Genomic DNA, 12,616 nt, shown 5'->3' on the forward strand with positions numbered 1-12,616 from the left:
TTACATCTGAGACCTCACAACACCGCTCCCGGGTGTGCTCGAACCACCAACCTTTCGTTTAACAGGCAAACGCGCTAGCCATTGAGCCACGAAGCTCAGAAATGAAATGGTCGTCAGGTAATGTGGAAAAATTATGACTTTTAACGCTACATCTGAGACCTCCCAACACCGCTCCCTGGTGGGATCGAACCACCAACCTTTTGATTAACTGCCGAACGCGCTAACCATTGAGCCACGGAAGCTCAGAAATTAAATGGTCGTCAGGTATTGTGGAAAAACTTTGACTTTTTACGCTACTTATAAAACTTCACACCAACGTTCCCGGGTGGGGTCGAACCACCAACCTTTCGGTTAACAGCCGAACGCGCTAACCATTGAGCCACGGAAGCACAAAATTTACATGGTCATCAGGTATTGTAGAAAAATTGTGACATTTTACGCTAAATCTGAGACCTCAGCACCGCTCCCGGGAGGGCTCGTACAACCAACCTTTCGGTTAACAGCCAAACGTGCTAACAATTGCGCCACGGAAGCTTAGAAAATAAATCATCGTCTGGTATTGTGGAAAAATTATGACTTTTAATGCTACATCTGAGACCTCACAACACCGCTCCCGGGTGGCGGCGAACCACAAACCTTTCGGTTGACAACCGAACGCGCTAACCATTGCGCTACTGAAGCCCAAAAATTAAAAGGTCGTCAGGTATTGTGGAAAAATTGTGACATTTTACGCTACATCTGAGACCTCACAACACCGCTCCCGGGTGGCGGCGAACCACAAACCTTTCACACCAACCTTTCGGTTAACAGCCAAACGTGCTAACAATTTCGCCACGGAAGCCCAAAAACTAAATGGTCGTCAGGTATTCTGGAAAAACTTTGCTTTTTACGTTACATCTGAGACCTCACAACACCGCTCCCGGGTGGGCTCGAACCACCAACCTTTCGTTTAACAGCCGAACGCGCTAACCATTGAGACACGGAAGCTCAGAAATTAAATGGTCGTCAGGTATTGTGGAAAAGCTTTGACTTTTTACTTTACTTATAAAACTTCACAACAACGTTCCCGGGTGGGCTCGAACCACCAATCTTTTGGTTAACAGCCGAAGGCGCTAACCATTGTGTCACGGAAGCTTAGAAATGACAAAATCGTCAGGTATTGTGGAAAAATTATGACTTTTAACGCTACATCTGAGACCTCACAACACCGCTCCCGGCTGGCGGCGAACCACAAACCTTTCGGTTAACAACAGAACGCGCTAACCATTGGGCCACGGAAGCTTAGAAATTAAATGGTCATCAGGTATTGTGGTTACATCTGAGACCTCACAACACCGCTCCAGGGTGGGCTAAAACCACCAACCTTTGGGTTAACAGCCGAACGCGCTAACCATTGAGCTACGGAAGCCCAAAAAGTAAATGGTCGTCAGGTATTGTGGAAAAACTTTGACTTTTTACGTTGCATCTGAGACCCCACAACACCGCTCCCGGGTTGGCTCGAACCACCAACCTTTCGGTTAACTGCCGAACGCGCTAACCATTGAGCCACGGAAGCTCAGAAATTAAATGGTCGTCAGGTATTGTGGAAAAGCTTTGACTTTTTACGTTACTTATAAAACTTCACACCAACGTTCCCGGGTGGTGTCGAACCACCAACCTTTCGGTTAACAGCCGAACGCGCTAACCATTGAGCCACGGAAGCTTAGAAATTAAATCGTCATCAGGTATTGTGGTTACATCTGAGACCGCACAACACCGCTCCAGGGTTGGCTCAAACCACCAACCTTTCGGTTAACAGCCGAACGCGCTAACCATTGCGCCACGGAAGCACAAAATTTAAATGGTCATCAGGTATTGTAGAAAAATTGTGACATTTTACGCTAAATCTGAGACTTCAACACCGCTCCCGGGAGGGCTCGTACAACCAACCTTTCGGTTAACAGCCAAACTTGCTAACAATTGCGCCACGGAAGCTTAGAAAATAAATCATCGTCGGGTATTGTGGAAAAATTATGACTTTTAACGCTACATCTGAGACCTCACAACACCGCTCCCGGGTGGCGGCGAACCACAAACCTTTCGGTTAACCATTGTGCCACCGAAGCTTCGAAATTAAATGGTCATCAGGTATTTTGGTTACATCTGAGACCTCACAACACCGTTACAGGGTGGGCTCGAACCACCAACCTTTCGGTTAACAGCCGAACGCGCTAACCATTGAGCCACGGAAGCTCAGAAATGAAATGGTCGTCAGGTATTGTGGAAAAATTATGACTTTTTACGCTACATCTGAGACCGCACAACACAGCTCCCGGGTGTGCTCGAACCACCAACCTTTTGATTACCAGCTGAACGCGCTAACCACTGCGCCACGGAAGCACAAAAATTAAATGGTCGTCAGGTATTGTGGGAAAATTGTGACATTTTACTCTACATCTGAGACCTCACAACACCGCTCCTGGTTGGCGGCGAACCAAAAACCTTTCGGTTTACAACCGAACGCGCAAACCATTGTGCCACGGAAGCTTAGAAATTAAATGGTCATCAGGTATTGTGGTTACATCTGAGACCTCACAACACCGCTCCAGGGTGGGCTCAAACCACCAACCTTTGGGTTAACAGCCGAACGCGCTAACCATTGAGCCACGGAAGCCCAAAAAGTAAATGGTCGTCAGGTATTGTGGAAAAATTGTGACATTTTACGCTAAATCTGAGGCCTCAACACCGCTCCCGGGAGGGCTCGTACAACCAACCTTTCGGTTAACAGCCAAACTTGCTAACAATTGCGCCACGGAAGCTTAGAAAATAAATCATCGTCAGGTATTGTGGAAAAATTATGACTTTTAACGCTACATCTGAGACCTCACAACACCGCTCCCGGGTGGCGGCGAACCACGAACCTTTCGGTTAACAACCGAACGCGCTAACCATTGCGCTACTGAAGCCCAAAAATTAAAATGTCGTCAGGTATTGTGGAAAAATTGTGACATTTTACGCTACATCTGAGACCTCACAACACCGCTCCCGGGTGGCGGCGAACCACGAACCTTTCACACCAACCTTTCGGTTAACAGCCGAACGCACTAAGCATTGCGCCACGGTCGCTTATAAATGAAATAATCGTCAGGCATTGTGGAAAAATTATGACTTTTTACGCTACATCTGAGACCTCACAACACCGCTCCCGGGTGGCGGCGAACCACAAACCTTTCACACCAACCTTTCGGTTAACAGCCAAACGTGCTAACAATTTCGCCACGGAAGCCCAAAAACTAAATGGTCGTCAGGTATTCTGGAAAAACTTTGATTTTTACGTTACATCTGAGACCTCACAACACCGCTCCCGGGTGTGCTCGAACCACCAACCTTTCGTTTAACAGGCAAACGCGCTAGCCATTGAGCCACGAAGCTCAGAAATGAAATGGTCGTCAGGTAATGTGGAAAAATTATGACTTTTAACGCTACATCTGAGACCTCCCAACACCGCTCCCTGGTGGGATCGAACCACCAACCTTTTGATTAACTGCCGAACGCGCTAACCATTGAGCCACGGAAGCTCAGAAATTAAATGGTCGTCAGGTATTGTGGAAAAACTTTGACTTTTTACGCTACTTATAAAACTTCACACCAACGTTCCCGGGTGGGGTCGAACCACCAACCTTTCGGTTAACAGCCGAACGCGCTAACCATTGAGCCACGGAAGCACAAAATTTACATGGTCATCAGGTATTGTAGAAAAATTGTGACATTTTACGCTAAATCTGAGACCTCAGCACCGCTCCCGGGAGGGCTCGTACAACCAACCTTTCGGTTAACAGCCAAACGTGCTAACAATTGCGCCACGGAAGCTTAGAAAATAAATCATCGTCTGGTATTGTGGAAAAATTATGACTTTTAATGCTACATCTGAGACCTCACAACACCGCTCCCGGGTGGCGGCGAACCACAAACCTTTCGGTTGACAACCGAACGCGCTAACCATTGCGCTACTGAAGCCCAAAAATTAAAAGGTCGTCAGGTATTGTGGAAAAATTGTGACATTTTACGCTACATCTGAGACCTCACAACACCGCTCCCGGGTGGCGGCGAACCACAAACCTTTCACACCAACCTTTCGGTTAACAGCCAAACGTGCTAACAATTTCGCCACGGAAGCCCAAAAACTAAATGGTCGTCAGGTATTCTGGAAAAACTTTGCTTTTTACGTTACATCTGAGACCTCACAACACCGCTCCCGGGTGGGCTCGAACCACCAACCTTTCGTTTAACAGCCGAACGCGCTAACCATTGAGACACGGAAGCTCAGAAATTAAATGGTCGTCAGGTATTGTGGAAAAGCTTTGACTTTTTACTTTACTTATAAAACTTCACAACAACGTTCCCGGGTGGGCTCGAACCACCAATCTTTTGGTTAACAGCCGAAGGCGCTAACCATTGTGTCACGGAAGCTTAGAAATGACAAAATCGTCAGGTATTGTGGAAAAATTATGACTTTTAACGCTACATCTGAGACCTCACAACACCGCTCCCGGCTGGCGGCGAACCACAAACCTTTCGGTTAACAACAGAACGCGCTAACCATTGGGCCACGGAAGCTTAGAAATTAAATGGTCATCAGGTATTGTGGTTACATCTGAGACCTCACAACACCGCTCCAGGGTGGGCTAAAACCACCAACCTTTGGGTTAACAGCCGAACGCGCTAACCATTGAGCTACGGAAGCCCAAAAAGTAAATGGTCGTCAGGTATTGTGGAAAAACTTTGACTTTTTACGTTGCATCTGAGACCCCACAACACCGCTCCCGGGTTGGCTCGAACCACCAACCTTTCGGTTAACTGCCGAACGCGCTAACCATTGAGCCACGGAAGCTCAGAAATTAAATGGTCGTCAGGTATTGTGGAAAAGCTTTGACTTTTTACGTTACTTATAAAACTTCACACCAACGTTCCCGGGTGGTGTCGAACCACCAACCTTTCGGTTAACAGCCGAACGCGCTAACCATTGAGCCACGGAAGCTTAGAAATTAAATCGTCATCAGGTATTGTGGTTACATCTGAGACCGCACAACACCGCTCCAGGGTTGGCTCAAACCACCAACCTTTCGGTTAACAGCCGAACGCGCTAACCATTGCGCCACGGAAGCACAAAATTTAAATGGTCATCAGGTATTGTAGAAAAATTGTGACATTTTACGCTAAATCTGAGACTTCAACACCGCTCCCGGGAGGGCTCGTACAACCAACCTTTCGGTTAACAGCCAAACTTGCTAACAATTGCGCCACGGAAGCTTAGAAAATAAATCATCGTCGGGTATTGTGGAAAAATTATGACTTTTAACGCTACATCTGAGACCTCACAACACCGCTCCCGGGTGGCGGCGAACCACAAACCTTTCGGTTAACCATTGTGCCACCGAAGCTTCGAAATTAAATGGTCATCAGGTATTTTGGTTACATCTGAGACCTCACAACACCGTTACAGGGTGGGCTCGAACCACCAACCTTTCGGTTAACAGCCGAACGCGCTAACCATTGAGCCACGGAAGCTCAGAAATGAAATGGTCGTCAGGTATTGTGGAAAAATTATGACTTTTTACGCTACATCTGAGACCGCACAACACAGCTCCCGGGTGTGCTCGAACCACCAACCTTTTGATTACCAGCTGAACGCGCTAACCACTGCGCCACGGAAGCACAAAAATTAAATGGTCGTCAGGTATTGTGGGAAAATTGTGACATTTTACTCTACATCTGAGACCTCACAACACCGCTCCTGGTTGGCGGCGAACCAAAAACCTTTCGGTTTACAACCGAACGCGCAAACCATTGTGCCACGGAAGCTTAGAAATTAAATGGTCATCAGGTATTGTGGTTACATCTGAGACCTCACAACACCGCTCCAGGGTGGGCTCAAACCACCAACCTTTGGGTTAACAGCCGAACGCGCTAACCATTGAGCCACGGAAGCCCAAAAAGTAAATGGTCGTCAGGTATTGTGGAAAAATTGTGACATTTTACGCTAAATCTGAGGCCTCAACACCGCTCCCGGGAGGGCTCGTACAACCAACCTTTCGGTTAACAGCCAAACTTGCTAACAATTGCGCCACGGAAGCTTAGAAAATAAATCATCGTCAGGTATTGTGGAAAAATTATGACTTTTAACGCTACATCTGAGACCTCACAACACCGCTCCCGGGTGGCGGCGAACCACGAACCTTTCGGTTAACAACCGAACGCGCTAACCATTGCGCTACTGAAGCCCAAAAATTAAAATGTCGTCAGGTATTGTGGAAAAATTGTGACATTTTACGCTACATCTGAGACCTCACAACACCGCTCCCGGGTGGCGGCGAACCACGAACCTTTCACACCAACCTTTCGGTTAACAGCCGAACGCACTAAGCATTGCGCCACGGTCGCTTATAAATGAAATAATCGTCAGGCATTGTGGAAAAATTATGACTTTTTACGCTACATCTGAGACCTCACAACACCGCTCCCGGGTGGCGGCGAACCACAAACCTTTCACACCAACCTTTCGGTTAACAGCCAAACGTGCTAACAATTTCGCCACGGAAGCCCAAAAACTAAATGGTCGTCAGGTATTCTGGAAAAACTTTGATTTTTACGTTACATCTGAGACCTCACAACACCGCTCCCGGGTGTGCTCGAACCACCAACCTTTCGTTAAACAGACAAACGCGCTAGCCATTGAGCCACGGAAGCTCAGAAATGAAATGGTAGTCAGGTATTGTGGAAAAATTATGACTTTTTACGCTACATCTAAGAGACCTCACAACACCGCTCCCGGGTGGCGGCAAACCACCAACCTTTCGGTTGACAACCGAACGCGCTAACCATTGAGCCACGAAGCTCAGAAATGAAATGGTCGTCAGGTAATGTGGAAAAATTATGACTTTTAACGCTACATCTGAGACCTCCCAACACCGCTCCCGGGTGGGATCGAACCACCAACCTTTTGATTAACTGCCGAACGCGCTAACCATTGAGCCACGGAAGCTCAGAAATTAAATGGTCGTCAGGTATTGTGGAAAAACTTTGACTTTTTACGCTACTTATAAAACTTCACACCAACGTTCCCGGGTGGGGTCGAACCACCAACCTTTCGGTTAACAGCCGAACGCGCTAACCATTGAGCCACGGAAGCACAAAATTTACATGGTCATCAGGTATTGTAGAAAAATTGTGACATTTTACGCTAAATCTGAGACCTCAGCACCGCTCCCGGGAGGGCTCGTACAACCAACCTTTCGGTTAACAGCCAAACTTGCTAACAATTGCGCCACGGAAGCTTAGAAAATAAATCATCGTCTGGTATTGTGGAAAAATTATGACTTTTAATGCTACATCTGAGACCTCACAACACCGCTCCCGGGTGGCGGCGAACCACAAACCTTTCGGTTGACAACCGAACGCGCTAACCATTGCGCTACTGAAGCCCAAAAATTAAAAGGTCGTCAGGTATTGTGGAAAAATTGTGACATTTTACGCTACATCTGAGACCTCACAACACCGCTCCCGGGTGGCGGCGAACCACAAACCTTTCACACCAACCTTTCGGTTAACAGCCAAACGTGCTAACAATTTCGCCACGGAAGCCCAAAAACTAAATGGTCGTCAGGTATTCTGGAAAAACTTTGCTTTTTACGTTACATCTGAGACCTCACAACACCGCTCCCGGGTGGGCTCGAACCACCAACCTTTCGTTTAACAGCCGAACGCGCTAACCATTGAGACACGGAAGCTCAGAAATTAAATGGTCGTCAGGTATTGTGGAAAAGCTTTGACTTTTTACTTTACTTATAAAACTTCACAACAACGTTCCCGGGTGGGCTCGAACCACCAATCTTTTGGTTAACAGCCGAAGGCGCTAACCATTGTGTCACGGAAGCTTAGAAATGACAAAATCGTCAGGTATTGTGGAAAAATTATGACTTTTAACGCTACATCTGAGACCTCACAACACCGCTCCCGGGTGGCGGCGAACCACCAACCTTTCGGTTAACAGCCGAACGCACTAAGCATTGCGCCACGGAAGCTTAGAAATGAAATAATCGTCAGGTATTGTGGAAAAATTATGACATTTAACGCTACATCTGAGACCTCGCAACACCGCTCCCGGGTGGGCTCGAACCACCATCCTTTGGGATAACAGCCGAACGCGCTAACCATTGAGCCACGGAAGCTCAGAAATTAAATGGTCGTCAGGTATTATGGAAAAGCTTTGACTTTTTACGTTACTTATAAAATTTCACACCAACGTTCCCGGGTGGGCTCGAACCACCAACCTTTCGGTTAACAGCCGAAGGCGCTAAGAATTGTGCCACGGAAGCTTAGAAATGAAAAAATCGTCAGGTATTGTGGAAAAATTATGACTTTTAACGCTACATCTGAGACCTCACAACACCGCTCCCGGGAGGCGGCGAACCACCAACCTTTCGGTTAACAGCCGAACGCGCTAACCATTGCGCCACGGAAGCACAAATTTAAAATGGTCATCAGGTATTGTAGAAAAATTGTGACATTTTACGCTAAATCTGAGACCTCAACACCGCTCCCGGGAGGGCTCGTACAACCAACCTTTCGGTTAACAGCCAAACTTGCTTACAATTGCGCCACGGAAGCTTAGAAAATAAATCATCGTCAGGTATTGTGGAAAAATTATGACTTTTAACGCTACATCTGAGACCTCACAACACCGCTCCCGGGTGGCGGCGAACCACAAACCTTTCTGTTAACAACCGAACGCGCTAACCATTGTGCCACCGATGCTTCGAAATTAAATGGTCATCAGGTATTTTGGTTACATCTGAGACCTCACAACACCGCTACAGGGTGGGCTCGAACCACCAACCTTTCGGTTAACAGGCAAACGCGCTACCCATTGAGCCACGGAAGCTCAGAAATGAAATGGTAGTCAGGTATTGTGGAAAAATTATGACTTTTTACGCTACATCTAAGAGACCTCACAACACCGCTCCCGGTTGGCGGCAAACCACCAACCTTTCGGTTGACAACCAAACGCGCTAACCATTGCGCCACTGAAGCCCAAAAATTAAATGGTCGTCAGGTATTGTAGAAAATTTGTGACATTTTACGCTACATCTGAGACCGCACAACACCGCTCCCGGGTGGGCTCGAACCACCAACCTTTTGATTAACAGCTGAACGCGCTAACCACTGCGCCACGGAAGCACAAAAATTAAATGGTCGTCAGGTATTGTGGGAAAATTGTGACATTTTACGCTAAATCTGAGACCTCAACACCGCTCCCGGGAGGGTTCGTACAACCAACCTTTCGGTTAGCAGCCAAACTTGCTAACAATTGCGCCACGGAAGCTTAGAAAATAAATCATCGTCAGGTATTGTGGAAAAATTATGACTTTTAGTGCCACATCTGAGACCTCACAACACCGCTCCCGGGTGGCGGCGAACCACAAACCTTTCGGTTGACAACCGAACGCGCTAACCATTGCGCTACTGAAGCCCAAAAATTAAAAGGTCGTCAGGTATTGTGGAAAAATTGTGACATTTTACGCTACATCTGAGACCTCACAACACCGCTCCCGGGTGGCGGCGAACCACAAACCTTTCACACCAACCTTTCGGTTATCAGCCGAACGCACTAAGCATTGCGCCACGGTCGCTTTTAAATGAAATAATCGTCAGGCATTGTGGAAAAATTATGACTTTTTACGCTACATCTGAGACCTCACAACACCGCTCCCGGTTGGCGGCGAACCACAAACCTTTCACACCAACCTTTCGGTTAACAGCCAAACGTGCTAACAATTTCGCCACGGAAGCCCAAAAACTAAATGGTCGTCAGGTATTCTGGAAAAACTTTGCTTTTTACGTTCCATCTGAGACCTCACAACACCGCTCCCGGGTGGACTCGAACCACCAACCTTTCGTTTAACAGCCGAACGCGCTAACCATTGAGCCACGGAAGCTCAGAAATTAAATGGTCGTCAGGTATTGTGGAAAAGCTTTGACTTTTTACTTTACTTATAAAACTTCACACCAACGTTCCCGGGTGGGCTCGAACCACCAATCTTTTGGTTAACAGCCGAAGGCGCTAACCATTGTGTCACGGAAGCTTAGAAATGACAAAATCGTCAGGTATTGTGGAAAAATTATGACTTTTAACGCTACATCAGAGACCTCACAACACCGCTCCCGGGTGGCGGCGAACCACCAACCTTTCGGTTAACATTCGAACGCACTAAGCATTGCGCCACGGAAGCTTAGAAATGAAATAATCGTCAGGTATTGTGGAAAAATTGTGACATTTTACGCTACATCTGAGACCTCTCAACACCGCTCCCGGGTTGGCTCGAACCACCAACCTTATGGTTAACAGCCGAACGCGCTAACCATTGCGCTACTGATGCCCAAAAATTAAAAGGTCGTCAGGTATTGTGGGAAAATTGTGACATTCTACGCTACATCTGAGACCTCACAACACTGCTCCTGGTTGGCGGCGAACCAGAAACCTTTCGTTTAACAGCCGAACGCGCTAACCATTGAGCCACGGAAGCTCAGAATTTAAATGGTCGTCTGGTATTGTGGAAAAATTATGACTTTTAACGCTACATCTCACAACAAAGCTCCCGGGAGGCGGCGAACCACCAACCTTTCGGTTGAAAACTGAACGCGCAAACCATTGCGCTACTGAAGCCCAAAAATTAAAAGGTCGTCAGGTATTGTAGAGAAATTGTGACATTTTACGCTACATCTGAGACCTCACAACACCGCTCCAGGGTGGAATCAAACCACCAACCTTTCGGTTAACAGCCGAACGCGCTAACCATTGTGCCTCGGAACCTTAGAAATGAAAAAATCGTCAGGTATTGTGGAAAAATTATGACTTTTAACGCTACATCTGAGACCTCACAACACCGCTCCCGGGTGGCGGCGAACCACCAACCTTTCGGTTGACAACCGAACTCGCTAACCATTGCGCTACTGAAGCCCAAAAATTAAAAGGTCGTCAGGTATTGTAGAAAAATTGTGACATTTTACGCTACATCTGAGACCTCACAACACCGCTCCCGGGTGGGCTCGAACCACCAACCTTTCGGTTAACAGCTGAATGCGCTAACCATTGAGCCACGGAAGCTCAGAAATAAAATTGTCGTCAGGTATTGCAGAAAAATTGTGACATTTTACGCTACATCTGAGACCTCACAACACCGCTCCCGGGTGGGCTCGAACCACCAACCTTTCGGTTAACAGCTGAACGCGCTAACCATTGCGCCACGGAAGCACAAAAATTAAATGGTCGTCAGGTATTGCAGAAAAATTGTGACATTTTACGCTACATCTGAGACCTCACAACACCGCACCCGGGTGGCGGCGAACCACCAACTTTTCGGTTGACAACAAACTCGCTAACCATTGCGCTACTGAAGCCCAAAACTTAAAAGGTCGTCAGGTATTGTAGAAAAAGTGTGACATTTTTACGTTACATCTGAGACCTCACAACACCGCTCCCGGGTTGTCTCGAAACACCAACCTTTTGATTAACAGCCGAACGCACTAAGCATTGCGCCACGGAAGCTTAGAAAAGAAATAATCGTCAGGTATTGTGGAAAAATTTTGACATTTAACGCTACATCTGAGACCTCGCAACACCGCTCCCGGGTGGGCTCGAACCACCATCCTTTGGGTTAACAGCCGAACGCGCTAACCATTGAGCCACGGAAGCTCAGAAATTAAATGGTCGTCAGGTATTATGGAAAAGCTTTGACTTTTTACGAAACTTATAAAACTTCACACCAACGTTCCCGGGTGGGCTCGAACCACCAACCTTTCGGTTAACAGCCGAAGGCGCTAAGAATTGTGCCACGGAAGCTTAGAAATGAAATAATCGTCTGGTATTGTGGAAAAATTATGACTTTTAACGCTACATCTGAGACCTCACAACACCGCTCCCGGGAGGCGGCGATACACCAACCTTTCGGTTAACAGCCGAACGCACTAAGCTTTGCGCCACGGAAGCTTAGAAATGAAATAATCGTCTGGTATTGTGGAAAAATTATTATTTTTACCTCTCCGAGTGACGTATGTCACGGAGAGGTATTACACCGGCCGTGTCTGTCTGTCTGTCAGACCCCACGTGACCGCGTTCGCAGTTTACAAATCGGAGCAAACAAATACCCGATTTCCGGAACGCGTTCGCGGTTCACGGAAATTTGGCCATTCATCTGCCAACACCAGTCTTTACTAACTGGCTTCTAAGGACCACAATCTGCTAGTCTTTGTCCATCCCACATGGACACTAGCCTGTACTTGCTGGCTCGTAGCCACCACCATCTTCTGCTCTTCGTCAATTCCACATTGACACCAGCTTCTATGCACCACCATCTTCAGGTCTTTGTCCACTCCGGCTTCTTCTCAATCGTTATCGTTTGGTTTTAAGATATACGCGGAGATCGGCTAGGGTTACGAGAAACGTCTAGCCTCCCAATGGCAGGGCTTCCACCATCGGTTCACGCGAATGCGTTTTTATCTATTATTATAATGGAAACGAATCGTATATATACCCCAGAATTTGAAGAAAGCGGGCAAGAGGGGTACCCTTCACTTTAAA

The 12,616-nt window shown here is 47.2% G+C and overlaps 2 non-coding genes across 2 annotated transcripts; both read right to left on the minus strand.

Moving 5' to 3' along the window:
• Nucleotides 1-2,306: 2,306 nt before the first annotated feature.
• TRNAT-GGU (transfer RNA threonine (anticodon GGU)) lies at nt 2,307-2,379 on the minus strand. Its single transcript has one exon. It is a non-coding gene; the product is annotated as a tRNA-Thr (tRNA).
• A 3,242-nt stretch (nt 2,380-5,621) lies between these two features.
• TRNAT-GGU (transfer RNA threonine (anticodon GGU)) lies at nt 5,622-5,694 on the minus strand. The gene has a single exon. It is a non-coding gene; the product is annotated as a tRNA-Thr (tRNA).
• Between the last annotated feature and the right edge of the window lie 6,922 nt (nt 5,695-12,616).

Source organism: Phalangium opilio, unplaced genomic scaffold, assembly GCF_054372755.1.
Source record: "Phalangium opilio isolate 3A_F unplaced genomic scaffold, DU_Popi_V2 ptg000009l_1, whole genome shotgun sequence".
In the NCBI taxonomy this organism is placed as follows: domain Eukaryota; kingdom Metazoa; phylum Arthropoda; class Arachnida; order Opiliones; family Phalangiidae; genus Phalangium; species Phalangium opilio.